The sequence below is a fragment of the Pogona vitticeps genome, chromosome 3, assembly GCF_051106095.1.
Source record: "Pogona vitticeps strain Pit_001003342236 chromosome 3, PviZW2.1, whole genome shotgun sequence".
Lineage (NCBI taxonomy): Eukaryota > Metazoa > Chordata > Lepidosauria > Squamata > Agamidae > Pogona > Pogona vitticeps.
In genome coordinates this window covers 61,310,927-61,331,212 of record NC_135785.1, presented here as the reverse complement: position 1 = coordinate 61,331,212, position 20,286 = coordinate 61,310,927, and the positions used below count along the sequence as shown (strand labels likewise).

At 38.6% G+C, this 20,286-nt stretch overlaps 1 protein-coding gene across 1 annotated transcript in view; it reads left to right on the top strand.

Annotated features, from left to right (window-relative positions):
- Positions 1 to 313: 313 nt before the first annotated feature.
- The window catches only part of BBIP1 (BBSome interacting protein 1), a 394,683-nt gene continuing 374,710 nt past the window's right edge, over positions 314 to 20,286 (top strand). Inside the window, exon 1 of the mRNA XM_078389523.1 lies at positions 314 to 319. The gene's annotated coding sequence lies outside the window, so the exon portion shown is untranslated. The remainder of the gene's footprint in view (positions 320 to 20,286) is intronic.

The window sequence follows — 20,286 nt, the reverse complement described above, 5'->3', positions numbered from 1 at the left end:
GTATACAGCCTTGTCGTACTCCCTTCCCAATTTTGAGCCAATCAGTTTTTCCATACCCAGTTCTAACTGTTGCTTCCTGTCCCACATATAGATTTCTCAGGAGATAGATAAGGTGGTCAGGCACACCCATTTATTTAAGAACTTGCCATAGTTTGTTGTGGTCCACACAGTTAAAGGCTTTTGCATAGTCAATGAAACAGAAGTAGATGTTTTTCTGGAACTCTCTGGCTTTCTCCATAATCCAGCACATGTTAGCAAGGTTAGTAAAAGTGAAATAGATGAGAAAAAGATATGAGCCATTAAGTTAAGGTTCTTTCAGGTTACAGAGTCTAACCGTTTAAAAAGTGTTAAAATTAAAGGGAAGTTCCTTGCTACACAAAGTTTTCGAATCAATGAAGAGGATAAGAAAGTATATGGGAGTTTGAACGAGTTATGATTTTAATAGTAGATTATCCCAAGAGAATTATTAAATACTTATTTACCAACAAGCCGATAAGCATATCAAAAACCCTGCACCATGCAATAATTATAAGATAACTTCTGCCCTAAGGTTGGGCACCTGGAATGTTTGGACAATGATCCTGGCTTTTCTGACAACCTGCAGGAAATAGGCGACACATGCATGACAGCTGTCATGGACATGGAACTGAGTAGGCTGCAGATGGACATTGTTGCCCTGCAAGAGACAAGATTGCCAGACTTTGGCTCATTTAAAGAAAAAAACTTCTCATTCTTCTGGCAGGGAAATCCATTGAATGACACCTGGGAATATGGTGTTGGCTTTGTGGTTAGAAATAATCTGCTAAGATCCATTGTTTCACCTACAGTGGGGAGTGAAAGAATCCTGTCACTGCAGCTCCACTCATCAGCAGGACTGATCACCCTTATTAGTGCATATGTACCAACACTGTCATCTACAACAGAAGACAAAGAGAAATCCTATGACGATCTGACAGCTACTATCATAAAAAAATCCTGGAGAGAGAGCCGCTGTTCATTCTTTGAGACTTTAACACTAGAGTTGATGCTGATCACAATACTTGGCCCACTTGTTTAGGCTGTTTTGGCGTTGGGAAGATGAAAGAAAATGGCCAACGCTTGCTGGAGTTTTGCTGTTATTTTGGTCTTTGTGTCAGCAGCATGTTCTTTAATATGAAACTTTGACACAGAGTCTCTTGGGGACATCCAAGATTGAAGGATTGGCATCAGCTCGATTTGATCCTCACTAGACGCTCTAGCATTCCTAGTATTATGATCACACACAGTTATCAGGGTGCTGATTGTGATACTATTCACTCCCTGGTGTGTAGGAAAGTAAAACTGCAAACAAAGATATTGTATCACACGAAAAAGGTAGGAAGATCACTCATTGACATCAGCAATACTCATGATCAGAGGAAAGTGGAGGAATTTGCCCAAGCACTTGTGGAAACTCTTGAAGGCCCAGCTGTTGCAAATGCACCTGAATGATGGGAACATTTTATGAATGCTGTTTATAACACTGCCTTGTTCACATTTGGCAAGAAGACCAAAAAGATGGCAGACCATTTTGAAGCCCATTCAGAGCAACTGATGCCAGGCATCGAGGAAAAAAGGAGAGCTCTAGCAGCATACAAAGACTGTCCTAGTAAGCACAACTTGCAGGTTCTTCGAGTTCCTCATAGCAAACTCCAACAGGCTACCTGGAGATGTTCTAATTATTATTGGTTTCAACTCTGTTCTCAGATACAGATAGCAGCAGACACAGGTAACATCAAGGGAATGTATGATGGTATCAAGCAGGCTTTAGGTTCAATACAGAAGAAATCTGTTCCTTTGAAGTCTGCTACAGGCATGATCATCCATGACCAAGCACAGCAGATGGAACCCTAGGTGCAGCACTACTCTGAGCTATATTCTAGAAAAAATGTAGTAACCAAAGAGATATTAAATATCAAGTGTCTGCCTGTCTTGGAAGAATTGGACAGTGAACCAACTTAAGTAGAAATAAAAGCAGCCTTGGATTCCCTCGCCTTTGGCAAGACACCTGGGAAGGATAACATGCCTGTTGAAATGCTGAAGTACTGTAAAGAGACCATCACCACTGAGCTGCATGAAATATTTTGTCTTTGCCGGAGGGAAAATGGAGTAAGACAGGACATAAAGGATGCAAGCATTGTCACATTGTACAAGAACAAAGGCGACAGAGGTGACTGCAATACCTACCATGGCATCTCTCTTCTCTGCATTATAGGGAAGCTGCTTGCCTGTGTTGTGCTGAAGAGGCTCCAGGTGCTTGCAGACAGAGTCTATCCAGAATCACAATGTGGATTTCGAGCTAATAGAGCCACCATTGACATGTTATTTTCCCTCAGACAGTTGCAGGAAAAATGCAGGGAACAATGACAGCCACTCTTTGTGGCCTTCATAGATCTTACAACGGCCTTTGATTTAGTTAACAGGGCCGCCCCTTTTTAAATACTTGCCAAGATTGGATGTTGTGCCAGAATGCCCCACGTCACACCTGTCCATCATGGGGAGTTCAAGGGAAGGAGCCTATGAGAGGACAGGAGGGGCAGAACCAGAAGAACAGTTAGACAGTTAGTGAGACAGTTAGAGGGGGAGTTAGGGAAAAGAGGTTTGAGATAGGGAATTGAAGAGAGATCGTTAGGAGATTGAACTGAGAAAGTTAAGGCAGAGATTGGAAAGTTGGATTGCTTGACAGAATAGGAAAGGGTTAAAAAGTATAGAGAAGAAATAGTCAAAGAGTATTGCTAAAGTGAATGAAAACACATACAAACCAATGTGAGATCAAATGCTGTTTAATAAATGATCCCAAACATCTGTGATTTACATTGGTGATTTGTATAACAACAATAGTATCAATAAATCTGTTGTATTGTCTAAGATATATATATATACTTGGTATTGAGTGAATAATACTTGGTGGCAGCGTGAAGACAGGAAACTCATTCAGAGGGTGGAATTGTGTTTAAGGAAAATAAACAAAGGACACTGGGTAGACGCGACAGATGTCCACCTCAACTCCTTAACATCATCAGGTTCTTCCATGAGGAAATGAAGGGCACTGTAGTTTTTGATGGCTCAACATCAGATCCCTTTGACATCTGAAGCGGAGTGAAACAGGGCTGTGACCTCGCGCTGACTCTGTTTGGGATCTTTTTTGCTGTCATGCTGAAGCATGCCTTTGGAACTGCAACAGAAGGTGTCTATCTCCAGACTAGATCAGGTGGAAAGCTCTTTAATCTCTCTAGATCAAGAGTGAAGACCAAAGTCCAACTGAAATGCATGTGGGACTTCTTATTCGCCAATGATGCAGCTGTTGTTGCCCATTCTGCTGAAGACCTCCAACAACTTATGAATCATTTTAGTAAGGCCTGCCAAGATTTTGGATTAACAATCAGCCTGAAGAAAACACAGGTCATGGGCCAGTGTATGGACTCACCTTCCTCTGTTACCATCTCTACAGAAGAATTGGAGGTTGTTCATGATTTCGTGTACCTTGGCTCAACAATCTCTGACACCTTTCTAGAGGTCGAGCTGGATAAACACATTGGCAAAGCAGCTACCATGTTCCCTAAACTCAAAAAGAGAGTATGGCTTAATAAGAAGCTGATGGCAAAGACCAAGATCCAGGTCTATAGAGCCTGTGTCCTAAGTATACTCCTGTATTACAGTGAATCCTAGACTCTTTGTGCATGGCAGGAGAGGAAGTTGAACACATTCGATATGCGTTGTCTCAGACACATTTTTGGTATCACCTGGGAGGACAAAGTTCCAAATAGAGTAGTCCTAGAACGAGCTGGAATTTTTAGCATGTATACATTACAGAAACAGCAACGTTTACGTTGGCTTGGGCATGTTGTGAGAATGGCTGACGGTTGGATTCTGAAAGATATCCTGTATGGAGAATTAGTGCAGAGAAATCACCGCAGAGGGAGACCATAGCTGTGATACAAGGATATCTGGAAGCAAGATGTGATGGCCTTAGGAATGGCCCTCAACAGATGAGAAACCTTGACATCTGAGCATTCCGCCTCGAGGCAGGCAGTGCATCATGATCACTCCCAATTTGAAGATACACTTGTTCATCAGGCCTAGGCAAAGAGGCAGTCCCGAAACCAGCAAAATAAGGGAGCTAGACAGGAGACAGATTGTGTTTGTCTTCATTGTGGAAGGGATTGTCACTCTCGAATTGGCCTTCTCAGCTACACTAGGATGTCTACACACATATTTACCAAGGTTCACTCAGCCTTCCAGCTTTCTAAGGTTGGTAAAATGATTAGCTAGATTATGAAGGGGGAGGCAATGTATAGCCTGAATAATTAACCTGTAAAACACCCAGATACAACATTAAGCACTATGAGGCAGTATATAAGCAGCATGCTTTTTTTTTGCTTTACTTATTTTTAGTAGCTAGAATTCATAGTGATGAGAAGTGTGAGTAATAAATTGTGATAAAGCTTAGATAAGATGGATATATCACTTAAATAGAGTGGGGTAGAAGAGGATAGAATAAGAAAAGCATTGGTTAAAATGGAGTTGTCATTCAAATATACAGGTGATAGAAGCTAATATAATCAAATAAGAGTTGGATGATGAGTGAAGCAGGGGAATAATAAATAAAGGGTTTATCTGATCTGTTGATCATAATAAAGAACCTGAATCTAAATAAAGGTGGAAAATTGAGTGGGTGTTTGAAGCTTCTGGTTAGGGGACAGTGGGCATTTCCTTCCCCACCCCTTAGGGTTTGTGACCAAATAATGCTCAGGCTATTAGAATCCCTGCACATTAACAGGGAAGAAATAATTATGTATTGGGTTAATAGGTTGGGAGGAGGTTCATTAATTTGTTTAGGGATGTGGTGTTGTTTGTGATATTGTTATGGGTGTTAAGGGGGATTCATATGGGAGAAGGGATGGTTAAAAGATTGTCAGCTTTAAATGTAAAATGCTTGGAGAATGTTATAAAGAGGAAGAGAATGTAGGCATTGTTAAAATGGATAAAGTGTATATAATATTTTTACAAACAAAAGGAATAAATGAAGTTAAATTTTGCTAGTCTGATATTTATGAAAAAGCTTATGGATATTCAAGGTCAAGTGGGGTTGCAACCTTTATTTCAAAGAAAATGATTTTAAAGTGAATGAAATGAAAAAAGATAATACAGATAGATGTATAATGTTTCAAGCAATCATGGAAGGAGAAGAATATATTTTAATTAATGTTTACTCTCCCAATGTAAATCAAGTTAGTTTTTTTAAAAAAAGAAAGTATTTAAAGGATTGGAAGAGATGTTTGCATAAAAAAGGCACTTTTAATGGAGTAAAGTCATCCCTTCTCTGAACCTAGATGCTTCTTTCTCCCCTAAAGAGCCTGTTTCTTAAACATACACAATAACTTTAATATCTGGCTCCAAAAGGTCAAGGAAGAAATTATTTAACAAGGGACTCCCCAGAAAACACCTGATAACCTCCTTGTAGTCATAACCCCCAGGTTGGGAAACACCACAATAGATGCTCTTCCAAGTATCTGTGGGGTCAATTTTCAAACAAGAAGCACTGCTCAAATTGTAGATGCTTGGGGGGAAAACATTGTGAGCTCCTCCTTTAGATCACAAATCTGATCTTGGGTTTTTTTTTTCCAGCTACTTATTAAATTCACCTTTTCATTCTGTTCTTTGTTTTTAAACAAGTTATCCCTCAAGGATGAGATAAAGGAACAAGCAATAAGCACAAAGCTTTACACCTCATTAGCAGAGATGGGCTTCTCAGATTTTGGAATCTGTATGCAAGGTCTTTTGTCTTGCCACTAGTACTTGTTGCTAGCAAGTGAAGAATGAGCTTCCTTATTAAATTTTGGAATACTGAAAAGGTCACATTTGCACTGGACTAGCTGATATGTCATAAAAATGTTTTTTTATTTGTAAGATGAGTAAGGAAGGCCATTTTAACAGAGGAAGCTTACGAAAGCTAGAAATGTTGTCATGCATTACTTTCTTAATTTTAATACAGTTTCTGCTATTCTCCAGGTTCCTGGTAAAGACCATTGTTAATTATTTTGCTAATGAGTGCTTTCACACAAAAAAAGCCTTTTTCTTTCCCTGCATGGGGCTCATATGTAATCTTTTGGAAGCAATGGATCATTGTGGCTACACTCCAGATTATATGTTGCAGTGCTTCTCTCATGACAGTGGCCATCCCCATAGCAAAGATTAATAAATATGGACAATACAGTGACTGATCTTTTCAGTCTTTGGAAGGGACTACAAAGGGAACCACCTCCCCCATGCCACCACAGTAGATAGTTTAGTTTGCATGTATTTCTCTATTATACTTCTAAACTTCCTGTCCTCCATTGAGGTCAGTGTGGCACACATGGGTTTCTTCTTCTCCATTTTATCTTCACAACAACCACATGACATAGGCCAAGATAAAGAAGAGGAACTGGCCTGTGGTTATGCAGTATATTTCATAGCACAATGAGAACTAGAAATTGAATCTTCCAACTCCCCAGCCAATAGCTAAGGGCTACAGTATGCTGCATATCCTGGCTGTATCAGTACCACTCATATAAGCTACAAGTGGTTCCATACTACATGTCTGCCTGTTCTCCTAGTCCAAGTGAGGATTTTGTCACATTCCCTTCTGGAGTCAAAAACAGTCTGTCATGGCTCTGACAATTCAACCTGGAGTTGAATGTTAAGGAAATGGAAAGAAAGTGAGGCTCCTTCTGCTGGAGGAAAGGAAGAGGGAAGAGGTATCAGCCTGCCAAGAGCTAGACTCATCGGTTCCTGCCCTGTGATTGCCTTGCATTCATCTCCTGTCAGTGAGAACATTAGAGGTTGGTCTGGGTAGGTTAGTATTTGAATGGGAGTTCACTGGGAAATGACCACATAGGGCTAGGAACACATCTTGCCTGGAATCCTGGATGACCATTATCATCAGTCAAAGTTGACGGTAGTGGGCAAGATGGACTCCATTTAAAGCAGCTTCCTATGTTGCTACTCATTTACTTCCAGGACATTTACAACATGAATTCAGTTCATTTGCTACAACTGAATTAGAAACTAAAGAAATCAGAACTTTGAAACACCAGTTTACAGGTGAGAGGGAAGAACTACTTATGTCCTACTAGCAACCAATATTAACAAATAGTAGGAGAGGGAAAGAGTGAGTTGACTTATTTATTGGTTAAAACAGAAAGGAAATAACTGTGGTCGTTTAATATGACATTATGAAAACACTATGGCTTCCAGATTAAAAGATCGGTCAATTTCCTGTCTATTCCTGCAGAGCTTTGGAGACGTTATAAACATCATGGCATGACTGATAGCCATCATTTTTCACAGTGGGAACTTGAAGCTTGTTTTTGAGACCCAGCATGTCATCCTAGCATGCAGTAAACAAGTGCTTGTTGTGTCTGCATGAAATCCTTGCAACAACGTTCTTTGAACACATTATAGTTGCACCCCTCCAAGCTTCAAAATCCTCAGCTATGATGATTATTGCAATCAGCTCAAGCTCAGTATGTTAAATGAGCCACTTCACTGTCATTCCACAAGAAAGTCCTTTCAGCATGGATCCAGCAGAAACAATTAGCACTGGCAAGATATGGGGATGGGGAGAGAAGAAACCCTAATAATGCAGACTTTCAAAATCTGCTTGAGAACTTTGCTTATCCCCCTGCTGATGCTGTCATAGTCTGGTGCCTTGACTGTCTGCTCCCCTGTTTTTGAAACTATGGTCTGATACGCAAAGGAGAAGCTGTAGTTCAGTGTTGTGAGAGATGGTTTGCATAGGAGAAAGTCCCTCTTTCCATTTTTGACATCTGGAGAACTGTGGCCAATAAGCATTGAGAGTACTATGGGGCAGCATATAAGTAAAATCAATCAATAAATCAGTCAATTAATCTTAGGCTAGTTGGACCAAGATAATATAAGCAGCATCCTACATTTTTATGACTTTAGCATTGCAGTCTAATATCCTGTATCATTCAAAAGCTCCTATAGCATTAGAGTTCTAAAGGTTTCCATCCGAGTATGCTTCCTTCTACTCACATTGCTAGTTTTCTATATATGGCACACTAATTTTCAAATAAGACATGACCCATCATGCTCAACCTAGGCTGTGGTCACAGCAGGAAAATATCCTCCTCTGTTAACAATACTTTCCATCCTTTTCTTGTTGTTCTTCACGGTCACATGCTATATATACTTGGAAGAGTGTCCCAATGTGTTCTGGGGTTACCAGTTCATTTCCTTCAGTTTGAATTGTTATGGCTGCCTAGGCTGTGATACCAATTTATTTTCTCTCTTGGTTTACGGGGCACTGCAGCCCCATAATTGTTTCTTTAAATTAAATGGTACGTCAATATGTCAGGTGCTGTTTTGTGATGCATGCTTTTTCCTCTGTTGCGCTAGCGCCTCTGGAAATAATGCATTGCAGTCAATGGACCAAGCACCCATGCTTAAGGTAATGCCGCTCTCCTGACAATTCCACCCACACCAAGTTTGCATTGAAACTATTGACATAAGTTTAACAATGCATTGACACTCCAGCCATGGAAAAATAATAATAAATAAATAAACGGGCAGCCTCAAAACAGTAATGGTGGCCACCTTCTATGGTGGCTTTATTTAATATATTTTTATCCTGCCTTTCTCCTTAAAAAGAACACAAGGTAACTTCAGTTTGAAAAAGTTTTGAGAGGATCATACACATATTCCAAACTGTAACTGAATATACCGAACTGCACTGGGGAAAAAAATAGTAGAAGCCTCCGGGTGAGTGAGAAGTGAGCCACAGTTGGCATGCTGGTTGGGTAAATGGTTCGCTAATGGCCATGTGTCGTGTGACTACCAATTTAGGATACAATCTCACTGATAAGTAGAAAACATTTTGCTGGTGTGACCGCAGCCCTACTTGGCTCTGGTGGTGGAAATCTCTCCTTAACTTAAATCAGAATCATAGGCTATGTCAGGTTCGAAGGTACAGACCCTGGGCTAAGTCTCAACTAGAGTAGACTCACTTAGTGAATGGGACTGAAATAAGTACTGAATTAGTAAGTCCCATTCATTCAATAAAAATGCTCTAGCTTGACATATCCATCGTAGCATTCCAACCGCTAAGCTATACTGTTTCTGCTTCTTCTCATGCAAGGAAGAAAATGACTCATTTCATTCTCTTTACTTTCATTAGAAGAGACAGAAATTGTGTAACTCAGTAGGTTGGAGGACCAGGATGTAAATCAAGCCTCAATAGCCTTAGAGGCTTCTTCCAACTCAATCATTCTATTACTGTATCTGCACATGCAGAGATCCGTCAGAAAGAGGGACTGGTATACAACCCTCAAGTGCTTTATACCTTTAAAAAAAAACCCTGGGAGGATCACCATGACTTGGAATTGGCTTGAAAGCACATAATTATTTTTAATTAGAAGAAGTAAAGTTTTAATTAAGAAGACCCTGTTTATCAAAAGCAGCAACTCTTCAGCTCGCCTTACAAGATAATTCATTTTAGGGAGTATAATGAAATTCTTTAAGGAACTGTCAGTCCCGTGACTTCTGTTGTTCTGCAGCAGAGCAAATCAACATTCTACAAGGTAATTCTAAAAATGGAGGCAGCCTGAACAAAAAATATGACTATGAAACTGATGAGCACCACATTTGGTACGGCTGTAGCAGTCTCCTCTTGCTCTCTGCCAAATTTAGGGAAGTTTGGGTAAAGGACATTTAAGTTATGATATTTAAAAAGTAAAAGCTGTTTCACCCCTTATCTAAAGTTCTCAGATTTAAAACAGTTCATATAAATTGAAAATATCTATCTTGCTTATCTTGAAAGAGAATGAATTGTCCCACCTGCTTTTTTCAATTTGGAAAAATTCCAGGCTGCAGTGACTAAAACACTGATCCTCAAAAAAAGCCTTTTGAAAAAGAAAAATTGTGATTTTGTTATAAACTAAGTGGAAGAGGCTTACCAGCAAAAACTTCCAAAGTAGATACATTGCTGCAACTTCATGCTGGGAAGGCTATAGGGCAAGGAAAGGTCACATAGACAGACTCAAAAGACCAATTTTCTTTAAAGAATTAAAATAAGCATACTGTACTTGCTTTAAGGAAAATAATGGAATGACAGTCCTCCAGGAAAGGATATTTTGCCATGTATCTCTAGGGAATTAGCATACATTTTTGTAAGGCACAATTTTGCATTACAAAAACGCAAAGCAATGATGTTCCTCCCAGCCCTGAATGTTTTCAGTAAACATTCTCTCAAGATTTCTGAGATCAGGTGCCTGACACAAATCTTCATAGGAGAAGTCAGCTCCAGATCTGGGTCAGTCTGAAATTTTGAACCTGTCAATCAGGATCAAATGAGTTTTTCACTTCTTCCCAGCCAAATAGGCATTGGTCTTTTCTGGGCAGTTCTGTATTTTCATTAAATGTGCATGATAGGATAGCCTCAGTTTACTCATTTACTCAATTTATTCTAGTGAGAATTCAAACTTGACTATATTGAGCATCTGTGATATCTGTAAGGCTCTCCTCCAACACCATATTTCAAATGAGTTGATTTTTGTCACTGTTTTTCTTATACATAGAACAGATCATTTTGAACTTGGTTTCCAGTGAGAGCGTTTGCTAACTCCCAGTTCTCCCCACTGTTTTAATTTTATAAAACAAGGAGACATATGTTGGAAAACATGCACACAACATGTTCATAGAACTTTTGGTCCTATATAGATTTTCTTCCTCAGGTTGACTAGCCAAAAGAAAGGGTTTGGAAATTGGAAGATAGCTTTCTAATCTGCATTCTGCATATGGGAACATTAGTTTACCTGAGAGGTTAAAGGACATATATGTTTCTCTGTTGTATGTGTTGCACTCATTCATATCTTTGCTTCTCAATTTCATTAAGCCCCAAAACAATCCTTCAAAATATTTTGGCACAGAGTGACTGCAGCCATATCCCACCTATTCTTGTCTCTGTCCTCTCCTGGCAACCATAGTACAGATTTACCATTCACACTTTTAAAAAAAATGATAATTCCTTTGTATTTGGATGAGAAAAATGGATAAAAAACAGAGTAAGCTTCTGGGATTTTCCCTTATGTGGTGACATTTTGTGAATGGTATTAAGTACAAGAGGGTATCCTATAGACCATCCCGAATGCTGCCTTTAGTGTTGTCAACATTTAGGCTTCTCTTTGCTATGTAAACCCGGGCATCCTTTTTCTTGCTGGCAACAAGTGCAAGATATTATGCAGCAAAGTCAGGCCATATCTTGACATTTTGAATCATGGATGTAGAAACACAATATCCACATTCATAAGCCGGAAGGTTTCTTGAAGAACTCAATATTTTTCTACTTATACAATTTTGAATATCATACTCCATAATTTCTAAGAGTTAATGTTGTGCCTGGTGATTTAATTTTGTTTTATATGTTGTTTGTTATGTTGTTAGCTTATGTGACATTTACTGTGTTCATCTGTCATTCTATTCTTGTCTTTAGATACATGTTGAAAACCTCTTTATTCCATCAAACTCATTGAAAGTGTTATTTGTTGTTTCTTACGCTCCCCTTCGGCTTCAATGCTGCTATGTTTTTGCGTTTGTTTTACTTTATTTAATTTTATCTGTGTATCATTATTATGACATTGTACTGTTTTCGTTTCAGCTGGTTTGGGGAAAGGGATCTTTTTTAAAATGGGTATAAATCATGTAAGCAAGGAAATAAATGTTTTTCAAGAATTCTGATTTATGGATATTTGTGATAATTACAATAGTACTACTTGAGTAACTTTTTCATCTTGAGCAGAAACAAAGGAAGTCAGGATTCCCAAAGCAACCAAAGGCTGTTTACCTTCCCTACAGAATACCATTCTGAACAGGTAAACAAATAGTACTGGAAGCAATTTAAGGACTGCACTAGCAAAGAGTTCCTGACAGTGGCACCAAGAAAGGAATGCAAACTTGGTGAGGGCATTATTTTACACCCATAGCAATTTTAATTTTTTTGCTTCTAGGTTTATTCTGCGGCTTAATTAGATGTTTGTTTACTTATTCTCCATCAAATACCGTATTTTTCGCTCCATAAGACGCACCTTTCCATAAGACACACCAGTTTTTTAGGAGAGGAAAACAGGAAAATATAACCTGTTTTCTTCGCTCCATAAGACACACAGACTTTCCACCCCCCTGTTTTGTGGGGAAAAAGTGCGTCTTATGGTGCGAAAAATACGGTATTTTATTCATTAAAAAGAAGAAGAAAACTGGCAAAAACCTCCTGCCTGAAAGCTTTGATAGCACACCTCCCCTACGTATTGTGCACTACCACTGTAGGAAGGTACCCTCATTGTGCTTTTTGGGGGGAAAGAAAAATCTCCCACTCCACATAGCAGGATCTGGGTGAAAAACAACACACATCTGCCAGAAACAAAGGAACAGCAGTGGTTGCATGTCTGCCTGCTTTCAACACAAAAATGAAGCTATGAATTAGAAAATAGTTTTGTGACGGTTCTCCTGACATTATTGGACCATCATTATTGGGTCCATCAATCCCAACACATTGGCATGAGATTATGAAAGTTCATGCAACATCATCTAGGTTGGGAATAGCTGAAACTCAAGTCAGAAAATCACTGCACCAAGGAATTAGAGTGCTCTCTGGATTGCTCTAGCACTTGGGGACTTGGAAGAGCAAGTATCTGGTAAAGATTTTGTTTGAAACATATCAAAAGAGAGGGTCAAATTTGATATCCCACTTCATCCCTGACTGCTAGAGTCTCTTAGTCCAATCTCTCCATAACATAAAACATGACTATTATGCCAGTCATTCAGACTATGCCATGAAAAGATCATAAAATCATAGAATAATGAAGTTGCAAGGGGCCTATAAGGCCATCGAGTCCAAATCCCTGCTCTGTGCGGGAATGCAGATCAAAGGATTTTAATCAAGTGATTAGAGTGGGTTGCCTATAAGTTCTCTATATGTAACTTCTGTGAGCAAGTGCAGAGTTAATGCCACTGAAATGTAAAACAGAATTAAATACAATCTCATGCTGCCTGCAACAATTACACACACAGAGAGAGAGAGAGAGAGAGAGAGAGATCATATCTGCAATGTCATCAGAATTAATCAACTGATCAAATGAAATAGTTGAATGTTAACAATATTAGCACTTATTAGCAAAGCAATTTGAAATAAAACATCACACAATATAATTCTGTGTATCTAATCATAAGTATGTTGAAATGAGTTCAGTGGGGATTCTTCCCAGTTACTGTAGATCAGACAGTATATTATTTGTTTGGTCATCAACTTCAAAGCAAATCTCACAGAGCTGGAGTACAGAGATAGTGCAAAGAGCAGGTTAAACTATCAAGGCAGAAGAGACTGAACCTTTGTAGTTTGGGAGAGGAGATGTAGCACACACTCCTAACAAGGGTCTGTAAAATTATGCATGCTTAATAGAGGACAGACAATGTCGAACACAAGTACTGCATTTATCTGGGCACAGTACCCTGAATTTTGTCATTTTGTTTGGTGATCTGTTTGGTTGTTGTTTTGACAGGGTCTGCACCATGTCTGAGATGGAGACTTCTGCCGAAGTACAAAGTTGGAGGAAACCATTGTCTGTTCTTTTGTGGTTTTTTGGAATTTCACTCCATTTAGCCACACTAATATAATTCTTTGTGCTTGAAATGCTCCTTTAGAAAGCTTTAAAAAGAAATTCATCTTCAAGTTTTCTGCTTCCTAGGGGAAATAAAAGGAAGTGTCACTGTTATGCTTCCTCCTCTGTACTTTAATACAGAAGCACTTAGATATTATCCACTTCTAGTAAACACTGTGCTTGCTAGCTACACATTTTTATTTATGTGAAAAATCACATTAATATGTTAATCTACATTCTGAAAAGGATATTCAAACTAATGACATATTTCTGAATACTGTTTATAACTGTGTATAAAAAAGACTGTCCATTAGTTTATATGCTACATGATGACAAGTATACTAACTGTCAAGTCTGTATTTAAATGATAGCATATAGAAAAATGTTTGAGTAACACAAGAATAAAACATTGCCATAACTGTGCCATAATTTTATGTGAAGTTGCCCAGTTGTTTAGATCATTATTAGGGTCCAGCTTTGGGCACTCTCATCTTCTGAAGTGAGTTGGATAGATACTGAGGATAAAGCCATCTTGGTGGCTGGGCCATTCTTTTTGTTGTTGTTGTTGTTTTATTAACTAAAACATAAACATAAACATAAAATACAGAAATCAAAATACAATATAACTGTTTCCCCCACCACCGTAGATGGAACCTCTTGCAATAATCTTCTTCCTCCATTTATATTCTTCCTCTTCTTTTATTGTTCTTTTCTCCAGAACTGCATTGATTCTTGATTTGGAGCTTTCCCCTTTCCTCTTGTTAATACATATTCCAAGAATCTGCTCCATATTTCATAAAAAGTATTCTTTTTCAACTCTCGTTTCTTAACCTTTAGATTACAAATTAATTTATCATTTAGAGCTATATTCCATATTTCATTATACCATTCATCCATTTGAAATTCAGATTTTGAGTTCCATTGCCTAGCTATTATTAATCTCACAGCTGGTAATAAATTAGTTATCAATTCTTTAATCATCTTATCATATTCCACATTCTCAAATATTGATAACAAAGCGATATCAGGATTCAATTCTATGTCTTTTCCACATATATCATTTAATTCTTTAAAAATTTGTTTCCAAAATTTTTCTACTTTTTCACATTCCCACTACATATGAAAGTATGTACCAATTTCCTTCTCACATTACCAACAGACATTCAGATAACTAGCATTAATTTTATTTAATTTTGTTGGTGTTAAATACCATCTTAGACACAGTTTTAAAAAATTTTCCCTTATTCTCACTGACATAAATCTTAAAACCCTCATATTCCACATCTTCCTCCATTCTTCCTTGTTTATCCTTTATCCAAAGTCTTGTTCCCACACTAGCTTCACCCCTTCTTTATTGCTTTCTTCTTCTAAATTGAACAGGAATTCGTAAATTTTACTCACTGTGTCCTTTACTGAATCAGTCATCTGAATATCTTCATATGATAATAGAAATTGTTCATACTTTGTGTATTCTCTATCTTTATTATATTTCTTTACCCATTCATTAGTCCATCTTTCTAATTGTATATAGTTCAACCATGAAATATTCTTACTCTGAAGAATTTGTTTCATTTGCTCTATTGATCTCATTTTGTACAACCAATCTTTCAATCTAATCACTTTTTTAAAATAATTCCGCATACACTTTCATATTGAGAGGAAAATTCTCTATTTCTGTTACTAATCCAAATGGAGAGTTAGATGAGCATAAATTCTTTCTATATTTATACCATATGTTTATCATTGTCTTTAAAAACGGGTTTTTAATTTCACTTATTTTATACTTCTTAACCATACCAAATAAATATTTTTCAATATCTACCTGTATTTCTGATGATTCCATTTTCCACCAAATTAACCTTTCTGGGTTATATATAATTTCTGCAATAAACCTCAACTGGTTAGCCAAATAATAATTTTTTATATTTGGTATACCTATACCACCTTTTTCTGTTGTTCTATACCAATATTTCTTATTTATTCTTCCCTTCATTACAGTATTTGTTAACCTTTCCTTGCCAAAATTTCAAATCTTCCTCTGTTAACTGTACTGGTAACATTCTAAAAAGAAAATTAATTTTTGGTAATATTTTCATTTTTATCAACGCGAGACTTCCAAACCAAGAAAGTTTAAAATTATTATATTCCTGTAATTTCTTTTTAATTACTTCCTCTAATGTATTATAATTATATTCCTTCATTTTTGTATGCTTTTTTGTAAATCTATACCTAAATATTTAACTGATTTACATATCTTAAAATCATATTTCTCAATAAACTTTTTTTGTTCTAATAGTTTAGAACAAATAGTGTATATTCGTGCTGGCCATGTGACCACAAAAACTGTCTTCGGACAAATGCTGGCTCTACGGCTTGGAAACGGGGATGAGCAGCCTCCCCAGCCACTGAAATATACCGAACTGAAAAGGTTAAAATTATGCAATTTGCTGCTGAATTCAGTAGCCCAGCTTCATCTTTCCTTGTACAGGTCTGCTAAGGCTTTCTTGCATGCTTTCCACCATTACTGTAATAATTAACAGGCTGCCAAGGTGTTTTGTTCTTAATTGTCTGTAATAGCTGTTAATTGGCTTAATTATCTTCAGATATATTTAATTTCCCTGCACTTCCATGTTCCCTTAACGTATGTCCTCTCTCAGCTGTCATTTATCTATTCACTTCCTCCCTCCTAATCACAGTGGTAAGGAGGCGATTTGTCCAGCAGAAAACCACAGATCTGTGATTCTCTGTGGCAGCTGCTCTCTTTCATCTTTATGGCTTTCCAGAATAAATGCAATGTGTAGGAATTTTTAAAATTCATTCTTTTAAAAGAGGTACTGTGAGGATACTTCTTCAAATCAATTGTTTACATAAATTATGGAAAGCAATATGAATTTATTCCGTAAAAAGTATTTTACCTTTTTTAGTTTACCACATGTAAGTGCAAGTTGGAATAGTTTTTAAAGCCCACTCTGATGAAGGGTTAGAGCTGGAGTTACTCCTACAAATCAGTTGTTATATTAAGTGTGGATCTTCTAACTGAATTATTCAGGGAAAATATTTTATTAAAGTAAATATTTTGAAGGGAAACCCCTCAGATTAATTGGTGAAATAAAGAAAAGAATTAGAAGGACAAGATCTACAAATTAGCTTCCATGCCTACACCCTCCCTATAGGCCTTACTCCTTTGGGATTGCAGCCCTCAGATGTCAGTATGAAAAATGTTCCCTAGCACTTCAGAGACTACCCATTCCTGTCATAAAATATTTAGGCATCCTGCAGAATGGATACCCAGTACAGTGTAGTGGATAGGGGGATGGACTAGGGTTCAAACCCCTGCTCAGCTATGGGACGTCACTGAGGGTGTGGAACTGATAAACCAACTGCTTAAATATCTTGCCTACCTTGAAAGCCTCATTAGGGTTTCTGTAAGTCAGTTCCAACTTGATGGCACATAGCAACAATAATTCCTGCAGAATAGTAGTCATTAGGGCAAGTACAGAATCAATAACATCAAAGTCCTCTTGCTGTTCTTATAGGAGAGTACAGAAGCACTATAGCTCTTCAAACTCTGTTTAACAAAGAATATTAAAAATACAACATAATCAAAGGAAAACAGTAAAACAAGAGTCAAATTGAAAATCAGATGTATCATACTTCAAATCAATAGAGAAGTGCATAGAGCTAAATCAAACTGAAGGCATGGGGAAATGAACTTTGTTTTCATAGCTTGCTGCTGTGCCAATAAAGAAGGAATCAAGTCAGTTTCTTTCCTATAGAAAAAAAAATCCATAAACTGGATACTGAGGGACAAACTATAGCATACAGATAGCCCATCGTTATGAGAGGCAATTCCTTTCAGCGCTGAGAACATATGTCACAGGTGGAACTTTTCACACTCTCAAAATTTGCTTTATTTTTGTGATTAGTCACCAGATAGTAGGCACATACCTCATCTGCAAATCTTACTGCTCAGTTACAAAGATCTGTCTGAATTACATCTGTGGAGCACTAATGGATTTCAGTTTTGAATTGCACACTCTATGTAACATATAGTTTGGCTGCAATACTCCAAAGGCCATGTCCTAGACCCTCAAGGAGATCCTTCAATGTCAATGGTTGAGCCATGGCTGAGCCATGCTTCAGCAGCGTGACTCGTCTTTGCCTTTTCCCTGGAGGCAGCAAGACCTTGTAGCCTTGCATGAGCAATCCAGTGGGAGAGGGGGGAACGTTAAGTTATTTAAGGACCATTCCCCCCTCTCATCTTCCTCTTCCTTTGCTGACACCCACCCTATATTTTCGTGTGAGTTTATCAGGTTGCCTTTGGGGCTGGATAGGAATTTTTGACCCGCATCCTGATGGGCCTTTGGATGCAGGAATTTTTCACCTATCCCATACTGGAAACTAGATTTGGTGGACAGAGCACCTGAAGAACTTTGGATAGAGGCTCATAACATTGTACAGGAGGCAGTAACAAAAAACATGCCAAAGAAAAGGGAATGCAAGAAAGCAAAGTGGCTGTCCAACAAGGCCTTAGAAATAGCAGAGAGGAGAAGGGAAACAAAATGCAAGGGAGATAGGGAAAGTTACAGAAAACTGAATGCAGACTTCCAAAGAATAGCAAGGAGAGGCAAGAGGGCCTTCTTAAATGAACAATGCAAAGAAATAGAGGAAAATAAAAGAAAAGGAAAACCCAGAGATCTGTTCAGGAAAATTAGAGATATTAGAGGAACATTTTGTGCAAAGATGGACATGATAAAGGACAAAAATGGTAGGGACCCAACAGAAGCAGAAGACATCAAGAAGAGGTGGCAAGAATACACAGAGGAATTATACCAGAAAGATTTGGATATCCCGGACAACCCAAATAGTGTGGTTGCTGACCTAGAGCCAGACATCCTGGAGAGAGAAGTCAAGTGGGCCTTAGAAAGCTTGGCTACCAACAAGTCAGTGGAGGTGATGCCATTCCAGTTGAACTATTTAAAATCTTAAAAGATGTTGCTGTAAAGGTGCTACATTCAATATGCCAGCAAGTTTGCAAAACTCAACAGTGGCCAGAGGACTGGAAAAGATCAGTTTACATCCCAATACCAAAGAAGGGCAGGACCAAAGAATCCTCCAGCTACCGTGCAATTGCACTCATTTCACATGCTAGCAAGGTTATGCTCAAAATCCTACAAGGCAGGCTTCAGCAGTGTGTGGACCAAGAACTCCCAGAAGTACAAGCTGGATTCCAAAAGGGCAGAGGAACCAGAGACCAAATTGCTAACATGCACTGGATTATGGAGAAAGCCAGAGAGTTCCAGAAAAACATCTACTTCTGCTTCATTGACTATGCAAAAGCCTTTGACTGTGTGGACCACAGCAAACTATGGCAAGTCCTTAAAGAAATGGGAGTGCCTCACCACCTTATCTATCTCCTGAGAAACCTATACGTGGGACAGGAAGCAACAGTTAGAACTGGATATGGAACAACTGATTGGTTCAAAATTGGGAAAGGAGTACGACAAGGCTGTCTATTGTCTCCCTGCTTATTTAACTTATATGCAGAATACATCATGCGGAAGGCTGGACTGGATGAATCCCAAGCCAGAATTAAGATTGCCTGAAGAAATAGCAACAACCTCCGATATGCAGATGATACCACTCTGATGGCAGAAAGTGAGGAGGAATTAAGGAACCTTGTAATGAGGGTGAAAGAGGAGATTGCAAAAAATGGTCTGAAGCTCAACATCAAAAAAACTAAGATCATGGCCACTGGTCCCATCATTTCCTGGCAAATAGAAGGGGAAGATATGGAGGCAGTGACAGATTTTACTTTCTTGGCCTCCATGATCACTGCAGATGGAGACAGCAGCCCCGAAATTAAAAGACGCCTGCTTCTTGGGAGGAAAGCGATGACAAACATAGACAGCATCTTAAAAAGCAGAGATATCACCTTGACAACGAAAGTCCGCATAGTCACAGCTATGGTTTTTCCTGTAGTGACGTATGGAAGTGAGAGCTGGACCATAAAGAAAGCTGACCGACAAAAAATTGATGCTTTTGAACTGTGGTGCTGGAGGAGGATCTTGAGAGTCCCCTGGACTGCAAGAACAAACCTATCTATTCTAAAGGAAATCAACCCTGAGTGCTCACTGGAAGGACAGATCCTGAAGCTGAGGCTCCAATACTTTGGCCATCTCATGAGAAGACTCCTTGAAAAATACCTTGATGTTAGGAAAGTGTGAAGGCAAGAGGAGATGGGGATGACAGAGGATGAGATGGTTGGACAGTGTCGTTGAAGCAACCAATATGAATTTGGCACAACTCCAGGAGGCAGTGGAAGATAGGAGGGCCTGCCGTGCTCTGGTCCATGGGGTCACGAAGAGTCGGACACGACTGAACAACTAGACGAACTAATACTGGAAAGGGGGTGTAGGCATGTTTTATGGTGGAATTTTCAGTCACAGAGGTAGGTCATGCAGATCAAACAGGTTTTGGGTCATTGCCATAGCTATCTCATGTAAGGTATAGCTCATCTGAACTCCCAGTGCTGTGGATTGTGTGATTACAGTGCTTGGGGGGGGGAGATGAGTTGGGGCCACACCCACACCAACAGTCAACAAGGAGAGGG